Source organism: Apodemus sylvaticus, chromosome 10, assembly GCF_947179515.1.
Source record: "Apodemus sylvaticus chromosome 10, mApoSyl1.1, whole genome shotgun sequence".
In the NCBI taxonomy this organism is placed as follows: Eukaryota; Metazoa; Chordata; class Mammalia; order Rodentia; family Muridae; genus Apodemus; species Apodemus sylvaticus.
This window is the reverse complement of record NC_067481.1, coordinates 7,647,060-7,658,121: the sequence shown is the minus strand read 5'-3', so window position 1 is coordinate 7,658,121 and position 11,062 is coordinate 7,647,060. Positions and strand designations below refer to the sequence as shown.

The window sequence follows — 11,062 nt, the reverse complement described above, 5'->3', positions numbered from 1 at the left end:
CCTTTTAACTTGCTGTATAGTCAAGGATGACTTTTTAGTCACTGTTTTATTGCTGTGAAGAGACCCCATGATCCTCTTATAAAAGAAAACATTTACCTCGGGCTGGCTTGCAGTTCAGAGGCTTTAGTCCATTATCATCATGGCAGGAAGGGCATCCTGCATGAGTTTCTTCTCCAGCCTGCATTCTTTAGATTTCAGCTCATGTACCCCATCCTCCACATGTGCAAGAATTCATGGTATGCATACTCATGACTCAGCCTTCCCTTCTTGTACTAATGTTCTGAGAGGTAAAACGGGAAACACATACACGGGTGGATACATGTCTAAAGCCAGGTTCCACAGTGTGAGGGAAGTGTGTCAGGGGCAGTAGGGACTATGGGTACAGCAAACAGAGCACTGGTCTACTCTCAGCTCTGTCCCAGGCTCTAGCCCCATGCCTACTAATAGTTCTTCCCACTTGAAAGAGCAGTGGGCATTAGATTGTGCAGATGGGACTTAAGAGTCTTAAGAGGGGAAGTAGGGGAGCTGTGGCTAAAAATAGAGTGCTGGGCCCACAAACAGTGCAGGCACAAAGGTTTAGTTGGGTGACTAAACTAGATTGCCAAGTAGGAGGGATGGGCAGGGAAAGGAGAGCCCTGCTTCCTGGTGTGAATCACTTATCATGGGGTGGCCCAAGTGCCAAGTGCCCAGCCAGAGGCAGTTTTCTTCTCCTGTGGATGTGTCTCTTCCTTCACATTCTTCTCCTCTTCTCCTATTTCCTCTTCCTGCTGCCTGGGGCAGATCAGCCCAAGGGCAGCTTTCACTCATTCCTTCATTCCTTCCTTCATTCACCGTTCATTCAACCATTCACTTGCCAACCCATCCATCCATCCATCCATCCACCCACCCACCCACCTACCCACCCACCCATCCATCTACATACTCAATATTTTGTCCACTCCTTGCAGAGCATTCAGGGACCTGCTTCACAATGGCAGGTTAGACAAAGGGACAAAAACTCTGCCCCACATAGACTTTTGGTTTTACAGAGATATAGACATGGTCTTCTCTATTCACCTCTCTGCTTTAGAACTGTGGGCAGGGAGGGGCACCTCTTCATATGAAATCCTCAGTAAACCGTGGATGGGTGGATGGATGGATGGATGGATGGATGGATGGATAGATGGATGGGTGGGCAGATGGGTGGGTGGATGGATGTAAGAGTTTCCTGCTAAGGAACGGAAAACCTTGATGCTCCAAATTTATGTTCAAGAGTGGCCATCAGGGCTGGAGAGGAGGCTCAGTGGGTGAAAGTGCAAAGACCTGAGTTTGATCCCCAGAACCCAAGTAAAAAGCTGGATGTGTGGTCTGCTCACACCCAGTGGGTGAAATGCTTACCATACAAGTCTGGTGGCCTCAGTTTGGTCCTTAGAGTTCATGTAAAGATGGAAGGAGAGGATCAAGTACACAGAGTTGTCCTCTGACCTCCACACCATGATACATGAGCCCCCTATCCCACCTTCCACAAATAATCATTTAAATTGTAAAAATAAAAAAAAATAATTGTAGAAGTTGGGCCTGGTTCTTCCTCCCAGCCCCATGCACCCAGAAATGAGACTCAGTTTCAAAATGTATCTACAAGTACCTTGGCCATACAGCTAGGCTCTTCCCTGACTAGATATAAAATATCTCATTTATTCTAGCCTACACTCTGCCACAAACATGGCTGGTTACCTGTGTTCAAGTACCGTGGATCTATCTTGTCCTGTCTTCCCAGGCAAATCTTCTGACACCTGGCTCTATCCCAGAATTCTTTCTACCTCCCAGATGTCCCACCCCCCATCTCCTTCCTAAGTCATAGGCCACAGGCATTTTAATTGACAGATGATGCATCCATATATTACACAGGATATTCTCTCTACAAATTAAAAAGTAGGACATGTAGCAAGAGAGCCTGTAATCCCAGCCCTGCTTCAACAAGATGGGAGGTGGAAACAGGTTCCTGAAGCTTGGAGGTCAGTGGGACTGGTGCTGGAGTGATTATCGAAGAGATCATGTCCCAAGCAAGGTGAAAGGTGTAGACCAACACCTCAGATTGTCCCCCGACCATAACACATGTGCCTGCATGCACACATACAAATACACACAAAATGGCTATCAGGGTTGACTGCCCTGTTAGTCAAAAAGCCTGTGCTTATAGTGACGGGGAAGAAAGAGTCGGGTAGGATGGCTTTATCTGGCATCCCCATGAGGGAGCACTTTCTCCATCAAGAATAGGCAACCTCGTCCAGCCTGTCATGGATCTCAACAGTGCCATGCCATGTGCTTTTCCTGGGGAGATGTAAACATCTAGTGACCCAGATAGGGCTCAACCCAAAGAAACAATTGCATTCCAGTCTAGCCTGGCGAGTCAGTGAGCTCACCAGCTTTCCCTACAGGAGCAGGGGCAAAGGGCTACTTACAGGACTGTGACTGACCCCCTACAAACAGCTGTACCAATGAAAGCCCCGCTCCAGTGTAGGTGCAGGTGTCCCCCAAATCTCTATACAGAGTTCCCCCTACTTCAGCTACCTTTCCATTTCCCATGTACTCCAGCACCTCCTCACATGCAGGTGGGACAGAATCTTGTACTAGTGGCTGGGATCTCAGGTGAGTGACTGATGGGGAGTTTGAAAGTCTCATAGGTGTGGGCAGTTACAGATGCTGTGTCTTTAAGGGTGGTGGTGGCCGTGTCCAGGACAATGTTTTCAAACATCTCTCTCTCTCTCTCTCTCTCTCTCTCTCTCTCTCTCTCTCTCTCTCTCTCTGAACAAGAATTTGTCAGATCAAAATGGAGTCACTTATGTCAAACCCTAACAGAAGACAGGGGTCATAGTCTCTCTCTCTCTCTCTCTCTCTCTCTCTCTCTCTCTCTCTCTCTCTCTCTCTGTGTGTGTGTGTGTGTGTGTGTGTGTGTGTGAACAAGAATTTGTCAGATCAAAATGGAGTCACTTATGTCAAACCCTAACAGAAGTCAGGGGTCATAGTCTTAGTCTACTCTCTCTTGCTTCTTGACCTTTTGGCTAAGATCAAGTGCAAAATACTTGAGATTGGGAAATTTATAGGAGAAAGAGGTTTATTTAATTTAGGGATTTGAAGTCTAAGAGGGTCAAGTTAGGAGGCTGCAATGGGTAAGAGCAGGGTCTACAGGCAGGACAGGCTTCAATAGGTTGAGAGATGCAAAGCAAACACCAAGAAGCATTCTAAACAGATACATTCTACATGAATTATATTTGCGTGTGTATGTGAGTGCACATGTGGGTGTGCCCACATACCAAGGTGTGCCAAAGCATGAATGTAGAGATCCAAGGACAAGTTGGTCGGAGTCAGGTCTCCTACCATGCGAGGTTCAGGGATTGAACTTGTATTGCCAGGCTTGGCCGCAAGTGTACAGAGGCACTGAACCATCTCAGGAGCTCAGCTTTTCCTCCTCCTCCCCCTCCCCTTCTTCCGTCCCCCTCCCCTTCCTCCCCTCCTGTCTTAGTCAGGGTTTCTATTCCTGCACAAACATCATAACCAAGAAGCAAGTTGGGGGGGAAAGGGTTTATTCAGCTTACACTTCTGCATCGCTGTTCATCACAAAAGGAAGTCAGGACTGGAACTCACACAGGGCAGGAAGCAGGAACTGATGCAGAGGCCATGGAGGGATGTTCCTTACTGGCTTGCTTCCCCTGGCTTGCTCAGCCTGCTCTCTTACAGAACCTAAGAATACCAGCCCAGGGATGGTACCACCCACAAGGGGCCTTCCCCCCTTGATCACTAATTGAGAAAACGCCCCACAGCTGGATCTCATGGAGGCACTTCCCCAACTGAAGCTCCTTTCTCTGTGATAACTCCAGCCTGTGTCAAATTGACACACAAAACCAGCCAGTACAATTGACCCCTTGTCAACTTGACATACAAACACATCACTATTAAGCCTCAACCCTTACTTTCTTATTCATCCCCAAGATCTAAATTACTTTAAAAGTCCCACACTCTTTACATTTTAAAATGTCCAATATCTTTAAAATGTCCACTATCTTTAAAATTCAAAAGTCTTTTAAAAATTAAAAGTCTCTTAACTGTGGACTCCACTAAAATACTTTCTTCCTTCAAGAGGGAAACATATCAGGGCATAGTCACAACCAAAAGCAAAACTCAAATTCCAATGGTTCAATGTCTGGGATCCAACTCACGATCTTCCGGGCTCCTCCAAGGGCTTGGGTCACTTCTCCAGTTGTAGCACACAGCTTGTCTTCTAGGCTCCAGCTGCCTGTACTCCACTGCTGCTGCTGTTCTTGGTGGTCATCACATGGTACTGGCATCTCCAAAACACTACTATCTTCCACTGTAATTAGGCTTCACCAATAGCCTCTCATAGGCTCTCTTCATGGTGACAAGCCTCTGCTCCTATGCATGACCCCTTCAAGTCCTGGGCCATCAATTGCAACTGAGGCTGCACCGTCACCAATGGCCTTTTGTGGCCTCTCACTGTGCCAAGAGTTTCAGCTGCTCTTCATGACCTCTTTATGCCTTCAAAACCAGAACCATCTGGGTGACTCTTACACAGCACCAAGTCCAGACACAGCACAAAATACAACTGTGGCTATCTCTAGAACACAGCCTCTGTGCTCTCAGAAAACACTTCCCAGAAGATTTCACCTCAGTGATGCTCATCTCTTCTTAATCACCACTAATTTCTTAGCTCCAGCTAACCAGCATCAATAGTCCCAGTAACACAAAGGTTTGCTTTAGTGGTTAAGGTATCTTGTTGATCACAGCTGATTCTTCAGCCCCAGCTAACCAAAACCACAGAATCTTCACAATCAAAACATGGCCCCTTTAAGAGTCTTTAATCTTCCCTCTGAAATTTCACAAGCCAGGCCTCCATTTTCTCCAGTGTTCTCAACATTATCTTCCAAGCTCCTACAGAACATTCCACAGAGCTCTTAACACCGAATGGATCATCTAGCCTGAAGTTCCAAAGTCCTTCCACAGTCCTCCCCAAAACATGGTCATGTTGTCACAGGAATACCCCACTACGCTGGTACCAATTTGTCTTAGTCAGGGTTTCTATTCCTGCACAAACACCATGACCAAGAAGCAAGTTAGGCAGGAAAGGGTTTATTCAGCTTACACTTCCACATTGCTGTTCATCACAAAAGGAAGTCAGGACTGGAACTCAAGCAGTGTTGGAAGCAGGAGCTGATGCAGAGGCCATGGAGGGATGTTCCTTACTGGCTTTCATCCCCTGGCTTGCTCAGCCTGCTCTCTTATAGAACCCAAAAATATCAGCCCAGGGATGGCACCACCCACAAGGGGCCCTCCCCACTTGATCACTAATTGAGAAAATGCCCCACAGCTGGATCTCATGGAGGCACTTCCTCAACTGAAGCTCCTTTCTCTGTGATAACTACAGCCTGTGTCAAGTTGACACACAAAACCAGCCAGTACACCTCCTTTCCCTCCCCCTTCTTCCTTCCCTTCCCCCTCTGTCCCCTCCCCTTCCTCCCCTTCCCCTCCCTCCCCTCCCTTTCCTCCCTATCCTCCCTCTTCTCCCCTCCTCCTTCCTTCCCCTCTTCCTCCTCCTCCTCCTTCTCCTCCTCCCTTCTTCTTCTTCTTCTTCTTCTTCTTCTTCTTCTTCTTCTTCTTCTTCTTCTTCTTCTTCTTCTTCTTCTTCTTCTTCTTCAAAATGAGACAGGGTTTCTCTGTGTAGCCTTGGCTATAGTAGAACTCATTCTGTAGACCCAAAAAAGTAAGAGATCTGCCTGCCTCTGCTTCCTGAGTGCTGGGATTAAAGGCATGTGCCACCATGCCCTGCTCTCAACACATCTATTCTTGAGATAACACACCCAATAATCTATGTCCTAATCCCTATCCTTTCTCTGAGAAGTCTAGTAAGGTATTGATAGTGTTGCAGAAGCCAGAAGCCTCAAACCAGACCAATGAGCATTTGCAAGTAAGGAAGTATGGACAAAATGGTGTACTGTGGGACACACGGCAATACACTACAACTTCCACAAGAGGATTTTTTGTTTTTGTTTTTATTTTTATTATTTCTATTAATATTTTATTTTGAAGGGGAGGTTACAAAGACAGAGTGTAGGTATGAAGACATAGGGAGATGAGTGGGATTTGGGTACATGATGTGAAATTCACAAAGAATTAATAAAAAGCTAACTAACTAATTAGCAGTTCTGACCAGACAAAGAGGAGGAAGAGGAGGAGGGGGATGAGGGGATGAAGAGGAGGAGGAGGAGGAGGAGGAGAAGGAGGAAGAGGAGGAGGAGGAGGAGGAGGAGGAGGAGGAGGAGGAGGAGGAGGAAGAGGAGAAAATGGAGAAGAGGAAGGGGAAGAGGGAGAGGAAGAGGGAGAAGAAGAAGGAAAAGGAAGAGGAGGAGGAGGAGGAGGAGGAGGAGGAGGAGGAGGAGGAGGAGGAGAAGAAGAAGAAGAAGAAGAAGAAGAAGAAGAAGAAGAAGAAGAAGAAGAAGTTGTTGAGATAACTGAACCTTGCACCTTAAGGATGCTAACCAGGTACCCTGCCACTCAGCTATGTCCCTAATTCTAATCCTCTCCTTACTATTTTATTTAGAGACTGGGGTCTTGTTAAATCACCCGGGTTGACCTTGAACTAGTTGTGTAACTCAGGCAGGCCTTGAACTTGCTCTCTATCCTCCTGCCTCACTTTCACCAGGCCCTACTGCACAACCGGAGTTAAAATTCATATCCGTTCGGATGGAATCATCAAAGTGGAGACATCCACAAAGGGGGATCATCATGGATATTTACGTGATGGCAGTAACTGTCACCAAAGACTCTGCCCAAACCACAGGCTTGCACAAAAGTCATGATGACCTTGCACAAAGAACCACAGCCTCGCAGTGCAACATCAGCCCAGAAGCTGTCTGTTCAGCCTGGCGCTGGTTCCACCTTTGATACTGACCTTTGTGGTGGAGGGCCATTGCTTCAACACAGCTTATGTAACCTTCCCGACCCTCCCGTTAACCCCCACCTTCCTTACTCTCTCTCACCCTACGACATCTCACAACTTCTATGGCACACACTGTACCCAATAAGCTCTTTTCCCACCAGCTCAGTTTAGCTCAACACAGTATCTTCATATCATTCTAGCAGAGATGTCTCCAGAGAGAGGGTGTGCTAACTAGTTTTATGTCAGCTCTGACACAAGACAGATCATTTGGGAAGAAGGCATTTAAATTGAGAAAATGCTCTCACCCGCCTGGTCTGTGGACAAGCCTGTGTAGGTTTACTTGATTGATGATTGATGTAAGTAAAGGTTTCCGTTCGCCGTGGGTGGAGCCATTCCTGAGCAGCTGGTCCTGGATTCTACAACAAAGCAGGCTGAGCCAGCCTGAGGAGCAGGGCCTAAGTAGCACTTCTCTATGGCCTCGGCATCAGCTCCTGCCCGGGAGTTCCCGGGGCGACTTCCCTCAGGACTTCCCTCAGTGATGGTTTGTGGCGAGGGAGTGTATGTGAAATAAACCCTTTCCTCCCCAAGTTGCTTTTGGTCATGGTGTTTATCAAAGTAATAGAAACCCAAAGACAGGGGGGGCTTCGGAGTATTCCTATCTACCCAGGTTGCCAGCCAACGTCGGCGGGTAGGATAATGAGCTGAAAGATGTCTTTAGTTAAAAGGTACGTTCCCCCTTCTAGCTGCCGTCTTGTGTTCCTGCGTGTGTGTACACCTTATCTCAGTTGGTCTGCCCGAGACCCCTGTCGTAGTCAGGGTTTCTATTCCTGAACAAACATCATAACCAAGAAGCAAGTTGGGGAGGGAAGGGTTTATTCAGCTTACACTTCAGTGGTACTATTCATCACTAAAGGACTCAGGACTGGAACTCAGGCAGGTCAGGAAGCAGGAGCTGATGCAGAGGCCATGGAGGGATGTTCTTACTGGCTTGCTTCCCCTGGCTTGCTCAGTCTGCTATCTTACAGAACCCAAGAGCACCAGCCCAGGGATGGCACCACCCACAAGGGGCCCTCCCTGCTTGATCATAATTGAGAAAACGCCCCACAGCTGGATCTCATGGAAGCACTTCCCCAACTGAAGCTCCTTTCTCTGTGATAACTCCAGCTTGTGTCAAGTTGACAAAACCAGCCAGTACACCCCTGGAGCATGAACCTTAGTCCCCCACCCCATCCCACTCCTGTGCACGCGGCCCCATTTCCACTCTGACGAGATAAAGAACAGATCACAAACCTGCAGGCACAACTGCACATTGCTGGGAAAGGAACTGCTAGTAGAAAGAAGGTGGTTCTCAGAACAGCCACAGCAGACAATTAAAAAAACTGCAGTTCTCCCTAAAAAAGTTAGGGGTAAACCATATCTCTGGTAGTGAAGAGGTGAACTTGTTTACAAACCAAGGATCAGTGATCCATTTTAACAACTACAGTTCAGGCGTCTCTGGCAGCAAACACCTTCGCCATTACTGGCCACGCTGAGACAAAGCCGCGGACAGAAGTGCTTCCCGGCACCCTCAACAACTTGGTGCACGCAGTCAGACTAGTTTAAGGAGACTGGCTGAAGCTCTGCCCAAACAATCTGTGGATGGAAAAGCAGCGCTTGCTGCTGGAGAGGAGGATGTGGATGAAATTCCAGATCTGGTGGAGAAGTTTGAGGCTTCTAAGAATGAGGCAAACTGAGGTGAAGCAACTTCTGAAGAAGGTGATGCTTGCAGAAGTTACGGGAGCGGTTATTTTATATCGTGACTGTTTTTAAATTTTTTTTTTGTTTATTATGAATCTGATGAAATCTAGATCTCTTAATATTTTTTTAAGCCCAAGCCCTCCTGGATACTGCATCTCTTTTCAGTTTTCACTTATACCGAATTCATTTTTTGCAGCAAATTGAGCTGAAGAAGTGTGGGAATAAAGTTTGAGAAAGGTTAATAAAATTCTTTACCTAGTTAGGAAAAAAAAAGGTACTTTACCTAGGTGATGGATGGCATGTGAATTTTGTGTGAGACTCTGTGAGCGTATGTGTGTAAAGTGAGTCTGAATTATCAAGGTAGTTTCGGTTGTGTGTACGAGTGTGAAGAGAGCCTGTGTTAGCTGTTAACCAGAGCGGAGAGGGATGAAGGAGACAGGAAGTTATGAAGGTAGTAAGCTCACTGGCTCTGAAGATGGACTTAGGGACCACGAGCCAGGGAGTTCCGGAACCGCTGGCTATGAGAAGAGGTAAGCGAGGACACGCCCCCTAGAGGCAGCAGGAGGAACAGCTTGTCAATGCCTTGATTTAAGAATTTTGATCCAGGAGTGGTATAGCAGGGTCCTCTGGGAGTATCATGACCAGTTTTCCGAGGAACTGCCAGACTGATTTCTAGAGTGGTTGTACCAGCTTGCAACCCCACCAGCAGTGGAGGAGTGTCACATTTCAAATGATGCCCAAGAAGAAGGAAGGAGAGGCCCCTGGTCCTGGAAAGGCTCAGTCCAGCAGTGTAGGGGAATATCAGGACAGGGAAGCAGGAAGGGGTGGATTGGGGAACAGGGGGAGAGAAGAGGACTTATGGGACTTTTGGGAAGAGGGGATCCAGGAAAAGAAAAATCATTTGAAATGTAAACAAAGAATATATCGAATTAAAAAATATGAAAAAAATAATTTTGATCCAGAGATGTAAGGTCTGTGTTGCTTTAAGACACTCTAACCCATTGTATGGTTTTGACTTCTTTATCAAAAATCGAGTGTCCATAGGTGTGTGGGTTTATTTCTGGTTCTTAGATTCAATTCCACTGATCAATGTGTTTTTCTCTGTACCACTACCGTGCAGTTTTTATCACTATTGCTCTGTAGTACAGCTTAAAATCAGGGATGGTGATTCCCCCAGAAGTTCTTTTATTGTTGAGAATTGTTTTGGTTATCTTGAGTTTTTTTTATTTTTCCATATGAAGTTAAGAATTGCTCTTTCAAGGTCTATAAAAATCAGGTTGGTATTTTGATGGGGATTGCATTGAATTTGTAGATTGCTTCTGGTAAGATGGCCTTTTCCACTAGGTTCATCCTACCTATCCATGAGTATAGCCCCTTGGGGCTCTCAGAGACTGAACCACCAACCAAAGACCATACACAGGCTGGGCCTAGGCCTCCCCACGCATATGTAGCAGATAAGCATTTTGGTCTTTATGTAGATCCTGAACAACTGGAGCTGGTGGGAGGCGGGGCTAACCCCCAAAGTGTTGCCTGTCTGTGGGCTATGTCCTTCTAGCAGCGCTGCCTTGTCTGGCCTTAGTGGGAAAGGATGTCAGGGTTGGGATACCTAGGGAGCCCCACCCACTCAGAGGAGAAGGGGAGGGGGATGGGCAGAAGGGAGACAGGGCAATGAGCTGGATATAAAGTGAATAAGTGAAAGATAAATAAAAGACCCTGTGACCCGTGACCGCAGCTACAAGCTATGACCTTGAGTAAGTTGGCTGCTGGTCAATGGGTAAAGCTAGAGACAGGGTCCCATGGGCAGTGGTGCCAGGGGCAGCCCCTGAACAAGGTGGGGCAGAAATGGCCCCAGGGAGGGCTTGGCTCATCAGTGAGGAGACAAGCCGTCAGAGAAAAGCCGACACTCCTCAAGGCCTGTGTATTGGAGGCTTGGCTGTCAGCTTGTAGAATGCCTACCTCCCAGTGCCGTCACTGTGGCCATTAAATTCAACCCGAGTCTAGCTGTGGTGGCTCACACCCTGTGGTGTCTCATACCAGTGATCCCAGACAGAAGGACCTCAGAGGGTCTGAGGTTATCCTGGGCTACATAGTGAGTTACAGGACAGCTGGGCTATAGAGTGACACCTTGGATCTGAAAACAAGTTAAACAATGAAAACAATTTTCAAGTGAGTTTGAGAGAGGACATTCAAAGCAGGGAAATATTCAATGCTATGTCACCCAACAGTGAGGACAGGCTCTGAGAAATGAGTTTGTGGACAGGGCTTGGAGCATGCTGGGCAAACGCTCTAGCAACAGAGGCACGTCTTCGACCCCCCCTCCCCCCCACGCTATAGTCTTATATTCCTGGCAAGGCTGTAGATGTGTTTATACCACACTATGTGCCCATGAGTAAT

The 11,062-nt window shown here is 47.2% G+C and overlaps 1 pseudogene; it reads left to right on the top strand.

Moving 5' to 3' along the window:
* Positions 1-1,960: 1,960 nt before the first annotated feature.
* Positions 1,961-8,664, top strand: LOC127693544 (transcription factor BTF3-like; annotated as a pseudogene).
* Positions 8,665-11,062: the final 2,398 nt, after the last annotated feature.